The sequence below is a fragment of the Cetorhinus maximus genome, chromosome 23 (assembly GCF_964194155.1).
Source record: "Cetorhinus maximus chromosome 23, sCetMax3.hap1.1, whole genome shotgun sequence".
NCBI lineage: Eukaryota > Metazoa > Chordata > Chondrichthyes > Lamniformes > Cetorhinidae > Cetorhinus > Cetorhinus maximus.
In genome coordinates this window covers 47757319-47769638 of record NC_135901.1, presented here as the reverse complement: position 1 = coordinate 47769638, position 12320 = coordinate 47757319, and the positions used below count along the sequence as shown (strand labels likewise).

At 44.2% G+C, this 12320-nt stretch overlaps 1 long non-coding RNA gene and 1 other non-coding gene across 2 annotated transcripts in view; one reads left to right on the top strand and one right to left on the bottom strand.

The window, feature by feature from the left end:
• LOC144698301 (uncharacterized) overlaps positions 1 to 4920 on the bottom strand; it is a 290571-nt gene extending 285651 nt beyond the window's left edge. Inside the window, exon 1 of the long non-coding RNA XR_013580496.1 lies at positions 4878 to 4920. This is a non-coding gene — a long non-coding RNA (uncharacterized LOC144698301). The remainder of the gene's footprint in view (positions 1 to 4877) is intronic.
• A 4366-nt stretch (positions 4921 to 9286) lies between these two features.
• Positions 9287 to 9359, top strand: trnak-cuu (transfer RNA lysine (anticodon CUU)). The gene has a single exon. It is a non-coding gene; the product is annotated as a tRNA-Lys (tRNA).
• The last annotated feature ends 2961 nt before the right edge of the window (positions 9360 to 12320 follow it).

The following is a 12320-nucleotide window of genomic DNA, read 5'->3' as shown; positions in this document are numbered from 1 at the left end:
TGCTGGGTTTTGGCAGGAAGTGAGGATAAGACAGCTGCAATTTCTCTAATCTGTGATTTACAAGGACACATTCCCTGGTTCCCAGCAGTTACTTTTCTTCAGGAATGTTCTCATTCTCCCTAAACTCCCCTGCCCACTGTTAATTCTGTTATTTCTGATAGTTTCACAATTATAGGTATAAACATCACACATTATAATCTCATCTATTCCATTCCTCTCTGGTTTCAGTTTATATTGTGGTTAATGACAGACAAACTGTCCTTTTCCCTGATCTGATTCGAGTTTCCAATGAGCTGATTCTGTACAATGGAATGTCTTATCAGTGTTGCCCTGGTGACCTGTCTGCAGTGAAGAGCCTGTTTGAGTTTCTAAACTAAACTTCTCTATCCCATAATACACATTATATCAGACATTTTACCTCAATGTCTTTTAGCCATGTTACAAGGGGTTCAGATACACAAATCTTTAAATGTGAAGGACAAGTTTGAAATGCTGTTTGAACCTGTTACTCCACTTTTCTTTATAAAATTAATTTGTAAATCATTGGTTCGGCTGCATTTAGAATATTGAGTCTAATTCTGGGCATCTTAAAACAGGAATGATGTCAGGGCCATGGAGAGGGTGCAGGGGAGATTCACAGAGGTGATACCATGGATGAGAGGCGACAGCAAAAAAGGAGGCCACTCGGCCCATCGTGCCTTTGCCAGCTCTTTGGAGGTGCTACCTGAATAGTCCTCTCCCCTGCTGTTTCCCATGGCCCGGTCAATGTTTTCCTTCAAGCATTTCTCCAATTCCCTTTTGAAAATTACTGTTGAACCTGCTCCCACCAAACTTTCAGACAGTGTATTCCAGATGATAACAACTGACTGTGGAATGATATATTTTCTAATGGTGACCTTTCTGCAGTGAAACTCCTGTTTGTGTTTCGAACTTAATTACAATTTCTCTTTCCCATGAGGAGAGACTGGAGAAACTGGGGGTCTTTTCATTAGAACAAAGCAGGATGAGAGGAGATGTGAGCAAGGAGTTCAAAACTGGGTCAAGTACATGGTACAAAATATTCCAGACACTCCTTGTCCTTCAGGATCAGTGTCCAGGGGAGAAGTTGATGGGTTTATCTCATCATCATCGAGGTGAACGGCTTCTGTCAGAATCAAACACTCTCCAGTCAAATACAGCACGGATTAGATACAGAGTAAACCCATCAGCCTGTCCCCCGGATACAGATACTGAGGGACAGGGAGTGTCTGGGACAATGACATTTCTCATTCAGTCAGGTAGAAATTGATCCAGTATCTCGCCCCATTAATCCTGAGCTCCACACGGCTCGAATCCTCCTCCTGTTTCCCTCCCTGTAACAGCACTGAGCTAAAGCCAGCCCATAATGAGCAGGGCTCAGGGAGAATGGTTACTAGGCACTGCAGTGATGTCATAAAGCAGCATCATTCAGCCCAACTGGTCCTCTCCCTGTCCCTTTAAAGGTGGAAAACTGGGACATCCTGTCTCCAAACACATCCCACCCTGTTCACACTGAGAATCCCAGGGTGGAAAACTGGGACATCCTGTCTCCAAACACATCCCACCCTGTTCACACTGAGAATCCCAGGGTGGAGAACTGGGACATCCTGTCTCCAAACACATCCCACCCTGTTCACACTGAGAATCCCAGGGTGGGGAACTGGGACATCCTGTCTCCAAACACATCCCACCCTGTTCACACTGACAATCCCAGGGTGGAGAACTGGGACATCCTGTCTCCAAACACATCCTACCCTGTTCACACTGAGAATCCCAGTATTTGGGAGGTGACAGCATGTTGGAACAGTGTGGAGAAGAGAGGGAGGTTGGAGATGGGGCAGTAAGGACGGTGGGGTGAAAGGGTTGTTTTTTGAGGAGGGGGTGGTGATGGCAGATTTGAAGGAGAGAGTGACAGTAACTGAAGAGATAGAAATGTTAACAATCTCAGCGAACATGGGGAAGTTGGGTAATCAGCAGTTTAGTGGGAATAGGGTCGATGGAGCAGGAGGTGGGTCTCATGGACAAGATGAACACTGAGAGGGCAGGAAGAGAGATGGGAGAGAATCTGAAGAAAGATGTGGGTTCAGGGCTCAGACAAGGGGGATCTTTAGAGACACTTTGTCCCGGTGGGTTAGTGGAAGGGAGGGAGGCAGCTGATCAGATTGTCTCAATCTTAGTGACAAAGAAGCTCCATGAGCTCCTCACACTTGTTGATGGTGAGGATGGAGGAGACAGGGAGAGAGGGAGAGCCCCTCAAAAGGAACTGACTTGTGTTAGAGCTATTAAAACAAAGTTTGCATTCAGCACAAAGCTGATTGATTTGATTTTTAGCCAGGTCATTAAAGCTTATAACCGAGTTGGGGTTTACTAACATCAGCATAAACAAACCCCATTGAACACAGTTCAGTCCTGTATGTGATTAACAGCAAAATCCAATCACTGTCGTTACTCATGAACTTGCTGGTGTGTCAGCAGGGTGGAGGAATCATTGAATCTTACCCCACACTGAGGGCAGGTGAACGGCCTCTCCCCAGTGTGAGTGCGCTGGTGTACAGTGAGTTGAGATGACCACCTGAACCCAGTCCCACACTGAGAGCAGCTGAATGGTCTCTCGTCAGTGTGAACACGCTGATGGGACATCAGATCCCAGGAGCTTTTATAGCACTTCCCACAGTCTGTGCATTTGAAAGGTCTCTCCCCAGTGTGAACTCGCTGGTGTTTCAGGAGTTTGGATGACTGGGTGAATCCCTTCCCACACTCGGAGCAGGTGAACGGTCTCTCCCCAGTGTGACTGCGCCGATGCGTTTCCAGCTCAGATGGGGTTCTGAATCCCTTCCCACACTCCCCACATTTCCACGGACTCTCCCCGTGACTGTGCTTGTGTCTCGACAGGCCAGATGATCGGCTGAAGCCTCGTCCACACACAGAACACATGTACGGTTTCTCCCCACTGTGAACGGTGCTTTTTCCTTCCATGTTCAAAATCCAATCATATTCAGGTTACAATAAATTGGCAACTCATTCAGATCCTGAAGTGATGTTTGGTTTGAGTTTCCCGACTGAAAATCCTCTCCTAACACCCTATGAAATTGATTTAAAACAGAAAAAAGGGAGTGATAGAGAACACACAAAAACACAAAGGCAGGTTGTGAAATTGAGCTGAATGAATCTGGGAATTTGTGGGGCCGGCACTAGGAAAAAGTGACCATGAAAACTGCTGGATTGTCATAAAAACCCAAGTGGTTCACTAATGCCCATCAGGGAAGGGAACCTGCCGCCCGGTCTGGGCCTACACAAGACTCTGGCCTCTATAAGAACACAAGAAATAAGAACAAGAAAAGATCTAACATCCTGTCAAGCCTGCTCCACCATTCAATATGATCATGGCTGAATTTGGGCTTCAACTCCACTTTCCCACCCACTCCCCATATCCCTCGACTCCCTCAGAGACCAAAAATCTCCCCATCTCAGCCTGAAATATATTCAATGATGGAGCATCCACAACTCGCTGGGCTGGAGAATTCAATGTGACAGAGAGAGAAAAAGAGAGAGGGGATTGGGAGAGACAGAGGGAGGAGGTTAGAGAACAAAGCACAGGATGTCAGTAAACAGAATTCAAGCACATGGGATTGGGGTAATATACTGCAATGGATTGAGAATTGGTGAACAGACAGGAAACAGAGAGTCGGAATGAACGTCTTATTCTCAGGATGACAGGCTGTTACTTGTGGGGTACTCCAAGGATCACTGCTTGGCCCACAGCCATTCACAAACTATACAAATGATTTGAAGGCACCCATTTAAGAAGCACCTAAATTTTCACATTCTCATCCTTGTTTTCCCCATGGTTGTGATCATTCCTATCTCTGTAACCTCCTCCAGGCTCACAACGCCCCCCGAGATATCCACGCTCCTCGAATTCAGACTTCCTGAGAATTCCTGATTTTAATCACTCCATCCCTGATTGCCATTCTGTCAGTTTCCAAGGGCCAAGCTCTGGAATTCCCTCCCTAAACTCTCCACCTCTCTACTTCATTTTCATCCTTTAAGATGCTCCTTCAAACCGACCTCTTTGACCAAATTATTGGTCACCTGCCCGAACATCTCCTCATGTGGCTCAGGGTCAAACCTTGTTTTGCAACATTTCCGTGAAATATCGCAGAAAACAGTATAACATTAAATGTGCGATATAAACACAAAATATTATTGTTGATTTGGAACATATATCACTGTTCCTTCATTACCACTGGGTGAATAACCTGTAACTCCTTACCTAACAGCATTGTGGGAGCACCTTCACCACACAGACTGCAGCGGTTCAAGAAGGTCAAACATCATCTTCCCGACAGGCAACTGGGGGTCACAATGTTTGCTGGTATCTGTGGAGAATGAAACAGAGTTAATGTTTCAGGGTGTGCAGAATCATTTGCAGGGAATAAACATGCTGCAGAATTTGTTTGGTTAACATAAGCTCAGAAGTGGAAGAGAAATGGACTATAGTGCAGGAAAAACAATTCCTGACTATGGAAGGTACTGTGGGAAGATAAAGCTGGTAAGACAGCAACACATGGTCGGGATGGGCAGCAGAGGAAACCTCATTGAGACACAGTTGGTAGAAGTAGCAGTAAAACCCTAAACAGAGCTAAAATACACCCAGTATTAGGGACAGAGGGAGTTAGACAATGGCAGAGAGGTGATCAGGGAGGGCAGAGGTGAAACAGAGCAATAGATGGACATGGATTCAGAACCACGGTAAATGAGTCACACCAGTCATGGAACCTCTCACAGACACAGAGCGTAGAACTAAAACCTAAACTAAAAGTTGTAGCTGAGTGGTGAAAAATACTCACCTCTGAAACAATTTCAGTTTTCAATTTTAAAATCTCCTGCTGGAGCCTGCAGTTGGAAAGATATCAGAATCACTGGAGTCAGAGAAAAATCTCCCAGTTGAGGAAATACCCGGGGAGCGGATGATGTCACCATGTAATTGTCGACGTGTGATGATGTCACTGTGTAATTGTCGATGTGTGATGATGTCACACACACGGACACAGAACATCTGGGTCTGTACAAACCAGTGATCACCACACCTTATGAAGGATGGAAGGGTCCTGAGGTATATATGAGGTAGATAAAGAAAAACTATTTCCGTTAACTGATCGTAAAAGGGTTATGGGAGACAGTTTAAAGATTTTGTGAAGATCTACAAGGGGGATATGAGGAAAAAAGTTCACACAGTGAGCAGTAATGACCTGGAAGTCAATGCTTACACTCAGAGACCGATAATATCCAGGTCCGGATGAATCGACTGATTCTTGCAGACTCTGATGTGATGATTGGTTTGAATTTCCAATCTGCAAAACCTCATCTTCTGGTATCCTGTGAATGGAATTAACAAAATCCGTCATTGTCAGTGCAGGATAGAAATTGCGAAGAGACAAACATTTTTCTTGGTCTGAGATTACTTTGTCTAAATCCTCCCCTTCTAACCCCCTGTAAAAGGAGTTTCCAAAATCCATGGATATAAATTCACAACATTGTCTTCTCCTGCTATCTGGACCAGGATGACCGCGCATGCGCCCTGCTGCACGTTGCCCCCTATAAAGATGGCGGCCGTTACCCTGGGCCTGGCGAAGAGAGAAATCCAGACTTTTTCGGCCCGTTTTCTGCAAACACAAGACCGGTACCTTGTTATTTCGGGTCTTCGGCCTGCACTGTGTCTTTATGAAGCCTCCCTGCCCACTCCGCTGGCTCCATTCCTCCTCACACACCCACTAACTGTTAGTTTGTTCCACTCGACATTCTCTCACCCGCTCTGAGCAGCTTAAGTCACAGATCCGCACTGCGCATGCTCATGAAAGAGACCACAATGCGCATGCTCCAATCATACACCGCAATGCGCATGTGCGGAGTTGCTGCTCTAATGAGGATAGGACACATTCTGTCCCGCAGCGATTGCTGGGTGTCCACTCCGCCATTGAACGGTAACGTTGTAAAATCGATACCCAAGTTCAGTAATCAGAATACGATGGGTGCCATAGGGCGATGATATAAAATTGTCGAAACAATTGATACAGCAATTAAAATGCTCTGTATCCGCCATAATTCTCTCCTGGATGTAGTACTTAGATCTGAACTCAATGGAGTCTCAGCAGATGGGGTATTTTTCACAATACATGGAACATTTAAACCGTGTCTTGCCAGTAGGAATGCTCTGACTGTGGATTAAATCCTTTGAATATTAAAGTTGGTGTGTTTACTGCTTTGCAAACTGAATAAATCCCTTTGTACACGTAAAGTATCTGGATGGTCTCGCACTAGTGCGACTGTGTTGCTGTGTCAGTACTGGGGCAATAGAGTTCAATTTTCAGCTTGTTCCGACGAGTTTACTTACACATTTTCAGCTGAAAATTGGGCCTCAAACTCTTCTCGTCATGGGTTCCACATTCTTTGCACTAATTAGTTAAAGAAAATCAAAATGCTGCAGATGTTGGATTTCTGAAATAAAAGAAACCAGAAAATTCTGGAATTCTCAGCAGATCTGATAGCGTCTGTGGCGAGAAAAACATATTTTTTATTTCAGGTCTGTAACCTTTCAACACAACTGCACTACATCTGTGCACAAATCTGGCAGAACAGGAATGAAAACCAATAACAGGCAAGGCACCAAAAAGCTCGAAGGGAGACCCAGCTGTATGACAGCTGGTTCCTGGTGACATGGATGTGTCTGCAATGGGTGGGATCAGACTGTTTCCATGTTTCAACAATCAATGTCTCACCTGTTCTTTTCGAAGAGTGAAACTGATAGAGAACAATTGTCATTTCAGTGTTGGCAATTTGAAGCTTTAACTCGCTGCCTCAGTTTAAGATACCTTGCAGGTTTTGCTTGTGTGAGTCTCTGTTATATGATTGGTAGGCATTTGGCAGGAACCCGGAAGGGTAGCAGTTTAAGACCATCAGGAACGAAGTCTTTGATGTTTTCTCCCCATCATCATTCATTGCCACACAGTTCTGGGGTGACAATGGGCACTTTAGCTGCAGGTAAATGTTCGCCAAACGTTGCCAACTCAACTTTTATGCAATGGATTCCCTAACTGATATGTTTTTCATGAATATTCATTTCAAACATAATGAGAAAACATTTAGACCTACCATGTACCAACGTCTAATCCATCTGAAATCTATGAAGTTATTGGATTCAAACAAACCCATCAATAATTCTCTTCCTCAGCTCCACAGTGAGTGAAACAGGGAAAAGCAGCAATATTCCAGCCCCACACTTTCCAATCACCCGCTGCCAGCAGAAAGCGGCGACTGCAGCTTCAATCAGCGGGTTACTGCCCATCCCTGGGACACAAGATACTCCAACCCGGACCAAACCTCCAAATACACCGAGCACAGGCTCAGGAAAACACAGGGAGATTATATCCCGATCACTAAGCCTCCGAGCACCATTTACAGAATACCCGAGTGAGTGAGGCACAAATAAAAGTCAGACCAACTTTCTAAATCTTTTCATTGTAAAATTCCTTCATTTTACAGAAAAGCTGACTGTTGTGAATCTGAAAATGAGCACCATGGGATTTGTGTTATCGAGTGACTTGTTTTCCATTGTTTATCCAACACGTTTGCAATTCAATTTGTTTTGGATACTGAAGCGATTCTGATTTCAAAATGAGGACACAAAGCAGCTAAATATTAAATCCAGGAACAGATCCTGAGGGAAATGGATCACAGTGTTCGGAAGGAGATGCAGCTGAGAAGTGGAAACTGTGAATGATGTTATTGATTATTGAGTGGAAAGCAGTGGGCCCTTGGTCAATCATCATGGCCGAGTGGTTAAATGGATGATTTCAAAATCCGTTGGGGTTTCCCCAGGTAGAGTCAAATCTTACCGACTGTGGTTCTTGTTATTGCTGATTTCAACCAGGTGTCTACAGATCTATCGGGTCAATGGGAGGAAAAGCATCCTAAAATCCACTTTCGCTCTGAAGGAGCGCCATACGGACTCGAATCGTTAACTCAGTTTCTTTCTCCACAGGAGCTGCGAGACCAGCTGAGTTTTTCCAGCATTTTCTGTTTTTATTTCATATTTCCAGCATCCACAGCATTTTGTTTTTATCGAAAAATTCTCGTGGTTTTTGGGCTCTATGGGAATGAAGGACTATCGGGATCGGGTGGGAAATTAGTGTTGAGGCTGGAGATCAGCCAGGATCTTATTAAGTGACGGAGGAGGCTTGTGGGGCCTTATGACGTATTGTTGCTGCTTTGCTTCTGTTCTGTTTCAGGAGCGACACCAGCCAAGGAAATGGGAAGTAACAGCCTGAGCTTGATAGTGTGGCCGAGCAGTCTAAGGTGCTAGATTGTACTTTTACTTTCTATAGAGGGATCGGTTTGAAGCTTACATTGACCAAAATTGCACTTTCAGAACTCCCATTGATCGAAGAAATGCCAGCCTAAAGTTAAAGCAGGCGTGTGCGGTGTTTCACTTAAACAGGAAGAGCGAGGGGAAACAATACAAATATAAATTGCTGTGGAGAAAAGGCAGGTTGTCAAAGTCGCTGAATTCCTCTTCCATCGGACGGCACGGACACCAGAGGCCTCATGTCCTCCTCCTCTGCTGTCCCCATCTATGCTTGTATACCATAGGGCCAGTCGTCATCGCCGAGTTGTTAAAGTTGTTAAAGGTCATTCCCGTTTTTTTTACTATGCCTGGTTTTAACTGTGTCTACAGAGTTAATTATCGGTTAAATTGAATAAAATCCATCCAAACACTCTGGAGTTTTCCTATTTCTGTTCATTCACGAAACTTGCAGTTGGAACTGGGAAAAAAATATTATTGTCATGCTTGCTTTCTGTGTGTTTGTCTCTTCTTAGAAACAATCACTTGCCCTCTCACACTCGGTGTATATGTCTGTTTTTATTCCTCTGTGTGTGTCAATGTGGTTCCGTTCCCGAGGGGGTGAATATATTTTTACCAGCATAAACCTTATTCACAATCGTTGTGCAGATTCATATTAAAATGTTACAGAGAAAAATATCAGGATGAAAGATGCAAGAGGAGTTTGCAATGTTTGGAAGGAGGTGCAGCTAAGAAGTGGGAGACATGAACGATGTTATTGATGATTGAGAGGAATGCATTGCGACCTTGGGGATTTTGTAGGTCGATTACCTTCTACACTTTGAAATTCAGAACAAGCTGAGGCTCTAGGTGGAAAGCAACAGTTGTTTACATGTATGTTGGCATATGGGGCCTTTTTTTCTGTATGCCCGGCTAGCTCAGTCGGTAGAGCATGAGACTCTTAATCTCAGGGTCGTGGGTTCGAGCCCCACGTTGGGCGCTGTAGTATTTTTTTAAATCTTGCTGCTTTTAAGGGAAAGCACCAACCGAATCCCTGTGGCAGCTGTGAAAGTTACAAGGCAGACATTTACCACTGAAAGCAACCGATGCACATAAAATTCAAAGCAATTTCTTGTCGCATTTTTTTCTGCTTCTGTCCCTGCCTCTGCTCCAGCTCCCGGGTCAATTAGCTGCTTGATGCAGACACAGTCAGTTTATGGGAATGTAAGACACAATACGATAGGTTTGCAGACCATAGAGTAAAAAGACACCAGGATCTCACCTTCCTGATTCTCCCAGATGCTGATTACAGGAATGTGCACAGTGCCCATTACCGACAGTCACACTCTCCTTCCAGTCTTGTGTAGGTTGATCAGCTTTGAAATTGGTTATATTTTCAAACTGGATTTCAATGTGAAGAAAGCAGAGCTGTGATAAGCTTATATTGTTCAGCAGATGTACTGAAAGAAGCTACATAACAGGCTGATGGTAACAGTTCTCTTTGACGCGGTGTGCTCCAGGGAAGGATTGGCACCATTAATGTGTCGTTCAATTAGTCTCGTGACTAATCTCGTGCTGGAAATGACAAGAAAACTCGTTGAATTTGCTCCATGTTTTGTTTTCAAAAGAACCGAATACAAGGTAAGAAAGCACATCTCGTTGGAATGGGCTATAACATTGCAGAATGATTGTGAAAGAAGCACCCGTGGTGTTGGAAAACATAAAATTATAGAAAGTTACAAGATAGATGGAGGCCTTTCGGCTCTTTTTACTGCTTTCAAAGAGCAGTTCTGATTGTTTGATCGAACAGGAGTAATATTTGTGCCAGTGCAAACAGGAGACAGCAAAATATATCCTTCTCCCACCCATATTTTTCCTCGCACCAACATCACTATGGAAACTGCTCTGCAACCAGCCCTTCTCTTGTCCTTCTTTCATTTCTTCACTCTGCGTCTGTGTTTGTTCTCGAACTGTTCCCAGTGTGACATTTTCAGCTCTGAGGCAAGAATTCAACTCTCCTTCCACTGACTCTGGTGCAGCTGTTAAATGTTTTCAATCAATAAGTTCGCAACACTCGTTTTTAAACATTTCACAAGTTTAATAAATTTTCATTCCTTGACCGAGAACCAAACCCCACCTGAGGCGCTAAAAGCACCGAATCGTAACCACTAGGCCAGCAAGAAAGCTGTCAAGTCTTTTTTCGGTATGGCTTATCTACGCTGCTTTTGCCATTTAAAAAAAAAATTCAGATCTCTTTTACCACAAAACTGCATGTTTAGACTCAACACAAACCAATTCTTCAGCCAGCAAGAACATTTGCTGTGAGCTGGAACATGACATCGACAATGAGGTGAAATAGTCCCACAAGCTGCTCATGTTCAACTTACAACTTCTAAAACCCTCCAGCCTAACCACTGTGGGCCCAATGAAAGCTGTAAATCCGAGTCACGGGACACCAGAGGAACTACCAATAAGGCTTGAAATTTGGATTATGGAGCTACTTTTGACATTTTTTTTTCATTTTAGATCTCTTTCACCAGAGACAACTTTCTCCTGCCAAATGATCTGTTTGGGTTGAACACAAGTGACTTCTTCACCAATGAGAAGAACCATTGCTGTTAGCTGGAACATGAAATCGATACTTTCCCCCTTCAAGACAGTTCTTAAAGCCTCCCCCTTTGACCGAGCTTTTAGTCACCTGACTGAATATGTGACTTGGTGTCACACTTTGTTCTACAATGATCCTGGGGAACGCTTTGTGACGTTTCATTAGGTTAAAGGTGCTTTTTAAGTTGTTGTTGTAGTGCATACATAGAAAGAGACAAACTCCTCTTGCATCTTTCATCCTGATATTTTTCTCTGTAACATTTTAATATGAAGTTGCACAACTAAAGTGAATAAAGTTTGTGATGGTTAAAAATGTGTTCACCCCCTTGGGGAACTGAACCACATCGACACACACAGAGGAACACACACAAACATATACACCGAGAGTGACAGAGGCCTGAGGAGAAACAAACACCCAGAAAACAAGGATGTCACCAACAGGTCTAATTATTGTTCTATTTCAGACAGAGATTATGGTGAATGCTTGCAGATGAACGGAAATGAAGAAACGAGGAAGGGAAGCAGGAGAACCACCCGAGAGTGGTTGGAAGGTTTTTATTCCATTTCCCCAATAATTAATTTTAATCTGGAGGCACCTAAAGGAAGGAGCAGCGAGGTCGGCAGGATTCAAGCCTTCATGGGGAGAGCGCAATGGATTTTAAATCCATTGTCTTCACCACTCAGCCATGATTACAGACCTTATATCGATTTTAACCTTTTTCATATAAAATCATAGACAGGTTTAACAGAGAGAGAGGACATTCGGCCCCACACATTCCCAGTCACCCTGCAATTCTTACTATCTCTCCTGGTTCATCCTGCCAGGAGGGACATCTTAATATGGCAACAACCACAAGCCCGGGCTCAGGTGAAGTGACTGAAAGAACAAAACAGCTGAAACGTTGATGGCTTGAGGATTCGAACCCATGAAAACAACGAAACCCAAGCCAATCTCGTTAAAACGTGGAGCCACGCTGCCACCATCAACAGTAGACCAACCATTGCCTTGGGTGGTGTCGGCTCTGAATTAGAACATAACAAATAGGAGCAGAAATAGACCATTTTTCCCCTCAAGCACCTCATAGTGTCAGAGAATCAGAGCCAAGGCTACACCACAGATAGAGGCCATTCGGCCCGACTCATAGGAACAAAGGACTCAGGGACAGGAGTTGGCCATTCAGTCCTTTGAGCCTGCTTCACCATGCAATAAGATCATGGCTGATCAGGCTGTGGTCTCAACTCCTCTTTGCTGTCTGTCCCCACCTCACCCCCATAACTCTTGACCCACTTGTGTATCAAAAATCTGTCTAATTCTGCCTTGAATAAATTCAATGACCCTGCCTCCACTGCTTTC